This window comes from Pelophylax lessonae, assembly GCF_965119305.1.
Source record: "Pelophylax lessonae genome assembly, chromosome: 6".
In the NCBI taxonomy this organism is placed as follows: Eukaryota; Metazoa; Chordata; class Amphibia; order Anura; family Ranidae; genus Pelophylax; species Pelophylax lessonae.
In genome coordinates, this window is record NC_138773.1 from 151,138,708 (window position 1) to 151,149,302 (window position 10,595).

Here is a 10,595-nt window from a genome sequence, read left to right on the forward strand (position 1 = left end):
TGATTGGACACTGGAAGCAGGGCAGGCCAGCAACTCCATGGCATACTGGGCCAGTTCTGGCCAGTGGTCTAATCTTAAGACCCAGTATACCAGTGGATCAGCTTCGTCACATGAAAAGCCCTCTGTGTCACTTTGTGCCCTGACGTAATCGTCCACCATGTGATGCAGACGCTGTCGATGCGATGTGGCAGCTGAGAGACCTGGGCGGTGAGGACTTTAAACAATGACCGAAAGGCATCCGTCAACCACACGCCTTCTCCAACGCTCCTCTTGTGACCAGCAGTAGAGTCCATGGTAGGTTGTCCCTGCCCCTGCACCCTACGGGAGTTGGGGAACGCGTTCACCAGAATCCTCTTGAGACTGTCCTCAAGGGATTTGATCCTGTGGACTCTCTGGGTGGATGGGAAAAGCTCTGAGACTTTTGACTTGTACCGGTGGTCAAGTAGGATGGCCAACCAATAGTGGTCAGTCTGTTTAATGGCCTTGATTCTGGGGTCCTTTCGCAGGCTCTGAAGCATGATGTTTGCCATGCGTCGCAAATTAGCAAAGGCCTCAGAAGCTGACTCCTCGGGGTCACTCAAAACGACATTATTTTGAATGGGCTCCTCCTCCTCCCAGCCACGTACTACTCCAAAGTGTCCAGAGGGAGTCAAACTAGGCCTTGCAGATTGCCGCATGTCTTCCTCCTCCTCCTCAAAGCCTGCAAAAGTTCCAGAAGAATCGTCCTCCTCCTCCTCCTCTTCCACCCCTGGATCCTGCTCGGGCCTCTGGGAGCTAGGCATAATGGGGTCAGGATTCTCAGGATAAAGGGGGACTTGAGAGGCAAGGAAGTCCTCCTCTTCCTCCTGCTGCTCTGCCTCCAGTGCCCTGTCCATAATGCCACGCAGAGTGTGCTCCAACAACAACAGTACCGGTAGGGAGTCACTGATGCATGCATCCTTAATCAAAAGCCACTGCCGTGGTGAAAAGAAGCCCAGGCTCGCTGAGCCAGTGCTGGTGCCGTACTCGCAGAGATATTCATTGAGGGCCCTCTGCTGCGTGTACAGGCACTGCAGCATAGCCAAGGTGGAGTTCCAGCGGGTGGGCATGTCACAGACGAGGCGGTGTACCCGCAGGTGAAACTCGCGCTGCACTTAGGCCAAACGTGCAGTGGCACTGTACGACCGCCTGAAGTGACTGCACACCCTTCTTGCCATCCTTAGCACATACTGCATTCCCGGGTACGAGTTCAAAAACCGCTGTACCACGAGATTCAGGACATGCGCCAGGCATGGCACATGGGTCAACTTTTCCTGATGAAGGACGGCCAGGAGGTTTGACCCATTATCGGTAACCACCATCCCTGGCTGCAGCTGGCGTGGTGTCAACCACCTCTGGGCCTGTGCCTGCAGAGCCCTCAAGGGCAGTGTGCTGCCTGTCCCCTAGACACACAAGCTGCAGCACTGTGTGACACTTTTTTGCCTGAGACATAGAATAGCCCTTTGAACGCTTACGTGGTACCGCATCATATTCAAAGGACCATTCTGCAGAGGAGGGCATGGAGGAGGATGAAGAGGAGGAGCAGGACGTGGTAAAAGTGATCGATCTACCCGGATCAGCGACACCACCAGCTGTTTGCAGACGTGGGGGCAACACTGGCTGCAGCACCGAGCTCTGGCTACAATCCCTTCCGCTGGCAAGCAGTGTCACCCAATGAGCAGTGACAGAAATGTACCGTCCCTGCCCATGTTTGCTTGACTAAGTGTCAGCCGTCAGGTGTATCTTACGGCTGACTGACTTGGCCAGGGATGACACTACATTGCCTTCCACATGTTGGTATAGGGATGGCAGGGCCTTACGGGCAAAGTAATGCCGACTTGGCACCTGCCACTGTGGAACTGCACATTTTGCAAAGTCACGGAAGGGAGCAGACTCTACCAGGTTAAATGGTAATAGTTGCAGAGCCAGTAGTTTTGCCAAACTACTGTTTAGACGCTGGGCATGTGGGTGGCGGGGAGTATACATTTTTTTTCATTCCAGCATGTGTGGAATCGAAATTTGGCATCTATATGTTACAGCTGGTGGTGTGCTGGAGGTAGATGCGACACTGCCTGCTATATCATTATCCCTGTCAGTGGAGGCTGCCAACAGGTGATGAGTGACTATAGCAGGGCCAGGAACAGACTGATGTGCAGGTGGACCACGAGGAGGAGCGCGAGGAGGACTAGGAGGCCGACTGACCGATCTTTGGCCCTTTTGTGGGTTCTTCAAATGCTCCTGCCAACGGGCCAAGTGGTGGGTTGTCAAATGCCTGTTTAGGCAGCTTGTACCCAGGTGGTTGACATTTTTGCCACGTTTTATACCCTTCTGACAAATCTTGCAGATCGCAACTGTTCGGTCTGCATGGGATATCTCAAAAAAGGCCCAGCAAGAAGAGGTGTGTATAGTGGCCCGGGAGACAACAGGTGCGGCCTTAGATGGAGCGGGCCATCTGCTCTCCCCTCTTGCTTGCTCTGCCTCCTCCTCAACCTCAGACCCAACATCAGACTCCATAAAGGACTGAGCATCAGGCGTGGCTCGGGAGACAACAGGTGCGGCCTTAGATGGAGCGGGCCGTCTGCTCTCCCCTCTTGCTTGCTCTGCCTCCTCCTCAACCTAAGACCCAACATCTGACTCAATAAAGGACTGAGCATCAGACGTGGCCCGGGAGACAACAGGTGCGGCTTTAGATGGAGTGGGCTGTCTTCTCTCCCCTCTTGCTTGCTCTGCCTCCTCCTCAACCTCAGACCCAACATCTGACTTCATCAAAGACTGAGCATCAGGCCTGGCCAAACAGCTCAGCTGACTCCTCTGCCATGTCTGAAGTTGGGTCTAAGGGAGGACGTGAGGTGGACATGGACTCCTCTCTATTTGTTCTGCCAACTGCAGAAGACTGACCACTTTTCTCTGCCTGGGTCACAGTAGTTGCAGATGATGCCGATGATGAGGGTTTGGTAATATAGTCCACCACCTCCTGTAAGTACTGTGCACTGCCGGAGAACAATCCAAATGGTGGCCTGGCTGAAGACTGACCACCACATCCACCCCTGCCTCTAGACACCCTAGAGCTGTGCCCCTTTCCGCCGCAGGGCCACGTATGCCTTTTCTTGGTCTACCTGGCATATTTGTCACTGAGGCGTTGGCAACTCTGTGCAGTGAAAAACGCACACTGCTATGCGACACAAAGTTGTCGCTGAATACAGCACAGCAGATGCGTGTCACGCACAGTTGCAAAGTCTTTTGCACAGTGGACCTAACGCTTTCAAGAACAGGCGTTAAGTTGTCACTGAGGCGTTGGCAACTGTGTGCGGTGAAAAACGCACACTGCTATGCGACACAAAGTTGTCGCTGAATACAGCACAGCAGATGCGTGTCATGCACAGTTGCAAAGCCTTTTGCACAGTGGACCTAACGCTTTCAAGAACAGGCGTTAAGTTGTCACTGAGGCGTTGGCAACTCTGTGCCGTGAAAAACGCACACTGCTATGCAACACAAAGTTGTCACTGAATACAGCACAGCAGATGCGTGTCACGCACAGTTGCAAAGCCTTTTGCACAGTGGACCTAACACTTTCAAGAACAGGCGTTAAGTTGTCTGCTGTAGATATATCAGCACTGTGCAACGTGCTCACTACACAAAACCCTCACACTTTCACTTTCACTTTCCCTACAGAAACTAGATTATTACATCTAATTACTGTGGTACAAAGTTCCCTAACTACACTAGATATCCCTTTCCTCACACTAAAAGAACAGCTCCATACAGCAGAAGACTGACACTGTCCCTTTTAATTTTTTTTTCTAACTCAAAAAACCAGCACAATCGCTGTATTTCTAACTACACTGACTGGCTGTAAGCTGAATGCAATTCTGCTATATGGAGCTTTAGAAGCACTCGTCTATGCAGAAAAAGTAGTGCAGCAAAGCAGGAGTAAGAGAAATGCTTCCACTCTCTTCACCAGACTCTGTATCACTGTGCTAGGGGTTAGGCGGGGCTATCTTATATACTGTGGGGCGTATTCACTCCTGATTGGCCTCTGGTCCCCGTAGTCACTCCAATCATGTTCCTAGCAGACTCCTGCCCCCTCATTGGCTTTTGCTGACGTTTCTGGGCCAATCACGGGCTTTTAAAGCCCAGTTCCTGTCCCAGTGCATTTTGGGTGGTTCTGGTGGCCGAATTCCGAACTTTTACCGCAAAAAGTTCGGAATTTCGTCTGAATTTCGAACACCAAATGTTCGGGTCGAACCGATGGTCGACCCGAACCGTTCGATCATCCCTAGTATGGAGTACTTTGCACATGCTGAAATCAATGCAAACTCATTTAACAGTTCACAGGCAGTGAAAGTTCATGCACTGTTCTGCAAACTGCTCCATATTTGTTGAACATATATTTGCTGCAAAACTTAAATGGAATTAGTAATTGTAATTGCCAATATAGCAGTGATGGTACTACTGGTACCATGGTAACCTAAAATCGTTCCTACCTGCTCCTGCTGTCGGATCGTCCTGGCCTGGCTGGGGGTCCCCTGGTCCTTCTCTCTCTCTCCTCCTCGACTTAGACCCCCGCCGTGGGGAGAAGCTAGTATTCCACAGGCCGCGCGGAGGAGGGTAGACGGAGCATTTGGCTCCGCCCCACCCACTGATTGAAGAGCAGCCAGTTCGGCCGCTCACTGCGGCTCTATGGGGGCGCAAGTTCCTCCCTCCCTGTGGCACGTACGCCTCTACTGAAAGCCGGACTGTGTGTGTGGAGTGTGGGAGGCGGCTGGAGGCAGGCAAGGACCAGGTGAGTTATGGAGGCGGCAGGACTCGCAAACAAGATGACCGGAGCACTATAGACATGTCTCGGTCTCGGGTCGGGTTTTTTTTTATGCGTAGGGCGGCATTTTTGCCGCCCCCCTGCAAAGTGCCGCCCTAGGCCTAGGCCTAGTCGGCCCAGGCCAAAATACAGCAGTGCGTAGGACCTAGTGTTTTATTTATGCACCTTATTTTATGTATATATATATATATTCAGTTCTACGACACCCCTCTCTTAGGGTAGGACCTTCTGTCTCCAGCCATTTTTTTTTTTAATTGTCCCTTTTGCTGCATTCAACAGGTTTGAGACGACTGTGTTTGTATGCTGCTTTAAAGACATATCTGTTCTATGGGACAGACATGTCCATGGGTCATCCGTGATTTTCACATTTGTAACTTCTCTTATGAGTTGTTGTACCTTCAACCAGTTATCTCGAATCCTAAGACATTCCCACCAGATATGAAGCATTGTACCTTGCACCCCACAACCCCTACAGCACAAGTTTGATTTCTCTGGCTGATATTTATGTGCTTTTATCAGTGTTATTTACCATCTTGATAAACATTTATAGTTCATTTCAATGGTATTCACGTCTATAGTGGAGCAGTGCACGACTTTCAGCACAGTACTCATATTGTGTTCCTTCAAACATGTTCCAATTTCTTTTTCCCAAGTTTCTATTGTGACGAGACCAACCTCGCCACTGGGCATTGGAGGAGCCTGGTTGCTCGCCTCCTGCAATATGACTATGGACCTAGGGGCTTTTACCCCTTTAAGACTGTATTTGGGCATATATGGCCTGTATTTCTATGCTTCTGGCCCTTTAAGCAAAAGACCTGCAGTTTTGTATTGGCACTTTGGACCGCCGAAGTAGTCAAAGTGAACGCCATGCGACTAACGAACACGCGGCAGCGGCCATTTTAATTCAAACAAACGTGGCCCCATTGACAATGGTTAGTTGTACGAACTGGGCCGTTCGTACATTTGGACCGTTGAAATGTACTTCGACATTCGAAGTCCATTCATCTCTATGGGGAAATAGACCGACCGCATAGCCCAAATCCATGGAACTGTTTTGGGCATGAAAATGTTCCTGCGGTCGGTCAGAAAAGGACTTCCATCTAACTTTTTAACCCCTGGAGGGATTTCTATGATTTTTGGTTATGTTTGCATTTGAAGTATGCTGATTCTGAAAATGTAAGTTTTATTTGAATGTGATGCATATTTTAGAAGTTATGAAAATGTTGCTTTTGGTCTGAGGTGGCTTTCCATTCAGCTATTGTCAGGTGTGCTAATGACCTCACCTGTTGTCTACTAAGGGATGTATTGACACTCATAGTAATGTGTATTGAGGGCTCGTTAGGGAACCATTGTTCGGTGTCTGACTATTGTGTACATTGATTGCCCCCTGGGGCTTCTGTCTCCTTGCATTGGTCAAAGCTATCTGCCCAATCCCTGTTGACTCATTTTCAAGCCCTCATTTGCATGGCTAGGAGAGGACCTTATAGGGAACTGCAGGTAATGTGCAATTGACCAATGGGAAAGCGGTTGTTGGGGGAAGGATGTTCCAATTTCTGTATAAAAGTGTGCTGTGTTCTTCCAATAAATGTTGTTGTTCCTGTTTTACCCTCAACTCGGAGCTCTGTCTCGTTCTTGGGGGGATTCATTGTATGCTGTTGGAGACTGATTGCTAGGAGTGTAAGCTGATGTATGCTTTTCCTGTTCGTCTGCTAGCAGCTATTCGTGAGGTTCCAGGTTGGAGTGCTATTTTGTATCCAGTTCGGGAGTTTGATGTTCTGCAGTAGCTGTGCCTGTCTCTCAGAAAGGGGCATATCGCCTAAACGGATTTTAACCCCTTGTCTGCTGAAATGGTCCGTTACAATTGGTGGCAAGCGGCGGGATCTTTCCCATAGCCAGAAAGACAGCTACAGGAGACACCATTCCGTGGATTTACAAGTTGGGGCAACGCATGTCTCAGTACAGCAACCCTTAAAGCAACAGGATGGAACCAGCAGTGGAGTAAAGATATTCTCTGAAAGAATATGACCGTATGGTGTGGTTACGGCTGAACTTCTTCGGACCCAATCCACTGGAGAGATCCAAGCGGTTGTGAGGAACTTAGTGTTTGGGACTCTGCTAGACAGAGCAGAGAGAGAGGGCCAGCTGGCACGTTGGGAGGAACTCCAGCGGCAGGTACAGTTAAGGGAAGAGGAGAACCCAGTCTCCATTCCCCAGCGGCAGCCTGATTTATTGGGAATTGGGAGCCCAGTCTCCATTCTCCAGCGGCAGGCTGAGTTACAGGGGGCAGAGACAGTCAGTCCTGTCGCCTAGCAGCAGATTGATTTGTTGGGAATTGGGAGCTCAATCTCCATCCCACAGCAGCAGAGTGTCCTGAAGGGAACAGAGAGCCCAGTCTCCTTTCCCCAGCAACAGGACACTGTATTGGGAGCAGAGACAGTCGGTCTCCCTCCCCAGGGGCTGGAAGTATATTTGGGAGAGGAGCTTGTTACCCCCTCTCCCCATTGGCAGAGTGATATCCAGGGAATTGGGAGCGCAGTCTCCATCCCTCAGCGGCAGATTGAGTTACAGGGGGCAGACACAGTTGGTCCTGTCCCCCAGTGGCAGATTGTGCTATTGGGAATTGGGAGCCCAGTCTCCATCCCACAGCAGCAGCTTAACGTACCAGGGGGAGACAGTAAGCCCCCCAACAGTGCAGATGGGACCGTGGTCTCTGCACTCACAGCACAGGGGGTAGGGACAGTCAGTCCTGACCCCCAGCAACAGGGCTGTTTAGCCAAAGGGAAGATAGTCGGTCTTCCCCCACAGCAGCCTGGTGGTGTATCTAAAGGGGAGACAGTCGGTCTCCCCCTCCAACAACCCGTCTCCAACCAGGCTACTTCTGTGGTAGCGCTGGCACCAGGGCAGAGTACCGCTGGTCTCTGCCCACTCAGCAACCCACCAAGGCAGTCTGCCAGTCTCCCACACAGCCGTGGTGAGGCAGCTGGACCTGGACAAGATTCTCCGCTACTCAGGTGTAGTAACCATTTATTGTGGGTGGGCTGTACTGCTGTTTCTGTTTTGTGGGTGGGCTGCTGGACTAACACAGACACTGACCGGCAGAAGGTCAGATACCCGGTTAGTCTGTTTGGAAAAGGGGAGAAATGTGACGAGACCAGCCTCGCCACTGGGCATTGGAGGAGCCTGGTTGCTCGCCTCCTGCAATATGACTATGGACCTAGGGGCTTTTACCCCTTTAAGACTGTATTTGGGCATATATGGCCTGTATTTCTATGCTTCTGGCCCTTTAAGCAAAAGACCTGCAGTTTTGTATTGGCACTTTGGACCGCCGAAGTGCCGAAGTAGTCGAAGTGAACGCCATGCGACTAACGAACACGTGGCAGCGCCCATTTTAATTCAAACGAACGTGGCCCCATTGACAATGGTTAGTTGTATGAACTGGGCCGTTCGTACATTTGGAACGTTCAAATGTACTTCGACATTCGAAGTCCATTCATCTCTATGGGGAAATAGACCGACCGCATAGCCCAAATCCATGGAACTGTTTTGGGCATGAAAATGTGCCTGCGGTCGGTCAGAAAAGGACTTCCATCTAACTTTTTAACCCCTGGAGGGATTTCTATGATTTTTGGTTATGTTTGCATTTAAAGTATGCTGATTCTGAAAATGTAAATGTAATGTTTATTTGAATGTGATGCATATTTTAGAAGTTATGAAAATGTTGCTTTTGGTCTGAGGTGGCTTTCCATTCAGCTATTGTCAGGTGTGCTAATGACCTCACCTGTTGTCTACTAAGGGATGTATTGACACTCAGAGTAATGTGTATTGAGGGCTCGTTAGGGAACCATTGTTCGGTGTCTGACTATTGTGTACATTGATTGCCCCCTGGGGCTTCTGTCTCCTTGCATTGGTCAAAGCTATCTGACCAATCCCTGTTGACTCATTTTCAAGCCCTCATTTGCATGGCTAGGAGAGGACCTTATAGGGAACTGCAGGTACTGTGCAATTGACCAATGGGAAAGCGGTTGTTGGGGGAAGGATGTTCCAATTTCTGTATAAAAGTGTGCTGTGTTCTTCCAATAAATGTTGTTGTTGTTGTTCCTGTTTTACCCTCAACTCGGAGCCCCGTCTCGTTCTTGGGGGGATTCACTGTATGCTGTTGGAGACTGATTGCTAGGAGTGTAAGCTGATGTATGCTTTTCCTGTTTGTCTGCTAGCAGCTATTCGTGAGGTTCCAGGTTGGAGTGCTATTTTGTATCCAGTTCGGGAGTTTGATGTTCTGCAGTAGCTGTGCTTGTCTCTCAGAAAGGGGCATATCGCCCCTTGTCTGCTGAAACGGTCCGTTACATCTATAAATGAGGGTTTCCTCATTCCCGCCATCTCAGTTAACATTTTATATATTTGGGACGTAATACGTTTTATTTTTGTTAATGGATTAATGGATGGATTAATTCTCCCCAGCCATGAGAGTGGGCAGCTCAATATTTTTCTGATGTCTAATTGTGTCTCATTTAACATGGGTATATAATTAGCTTGGTACAAATCTTCCAGGGATGGAGTTACATTTATCCTGAGTTATTTTATTTTTGATTTTGCCCAGGCGAATGGAAATTCCCTCTGCAAAGCCTGCTCTTCTTTTTTTTTTTTTATTTAACCCAATATTCAAGATTTCTGACTTTATTGGGTTTATATTAAAACTTGATAGTTCCCCGTGTCTTTTCAACTCCTTAATAACATTTGGAAGAGGTATTCTAGGGTTAATGATATAAAATAGAACATCATCTGCATATGCTGCAACTTTATGTTCCTCCTGTCCAACCTGCACTCCCCTTATATCTATATTATTCCTTAAAATCACCAATAATGGTTCCATTAACAGGACAAACAACTGGGGAGAGAGAGGACATCCCTGCCTCATCCCATTGTGCATTTCAAATTGGGTTGAAAGATTTCCATTCACTTTTACCAATGCTGTTAGGTTCCTATACAATGCTTCTATCCACTGAATCATCCTTGGACCGATTCCCAAATCCTTTATTGTTTTGACCGTACAGTACATAGTTACATAGTTACATAGTTAGTGAAGTTGGAAAAAGATACCAGTCCATCCAGTTCAACCTATGATGTGTGTGTGTGTTTGCTGTTAACCGTACATTGTATACCCCTGTATTTTGTGGTCTTTAAGGTGCCCATCTAACAGTTTTTTGAAACTATCGATGCTCCCTGCTGATACGACTGTTTGCGGAAGAAAATTCCACATCCTTACTGCTCTTACAGTGAAGAACCCCCTACGTATTTTAAGGTTAAACCGCCTTTCCTCTAGTTTTAGTCAGTGGCCACGTGTCTTATTGTATTCCCTTTCTCTGAATAGGTTTTTCCATATGCTAGGGTTGCCAGTACAGTATTTGTACATTGATATCATATCCCTCCTCAATCGTCTCTTCTCCAGAGAGAATAGGTTCAGTGCTTGTAGTCTTTCCTCCCGTTCCAGCACATCCTTCCAGAGGACCAGTGCCCAGAACTGGACAGCATACTCCAGATGTGGCCGGACCAGAGTCTTGTAGAGTGGGAGAATAATATCTTTATTTCTGGAGTGAATCCCCTTTTTTATACATCCCAGTATTCTGTTGGCTTTGCTTGCAGTGACTTGACATTGCATGCCACTGCCAAGCCTGTTGTCTACCAGTACCCCCAGGTCCTTTTTCCATCCTAGACTCACCCAGAGGTCCCCCCCCCCCCCCAATGAGTAGCTTGCTTTCTGGTT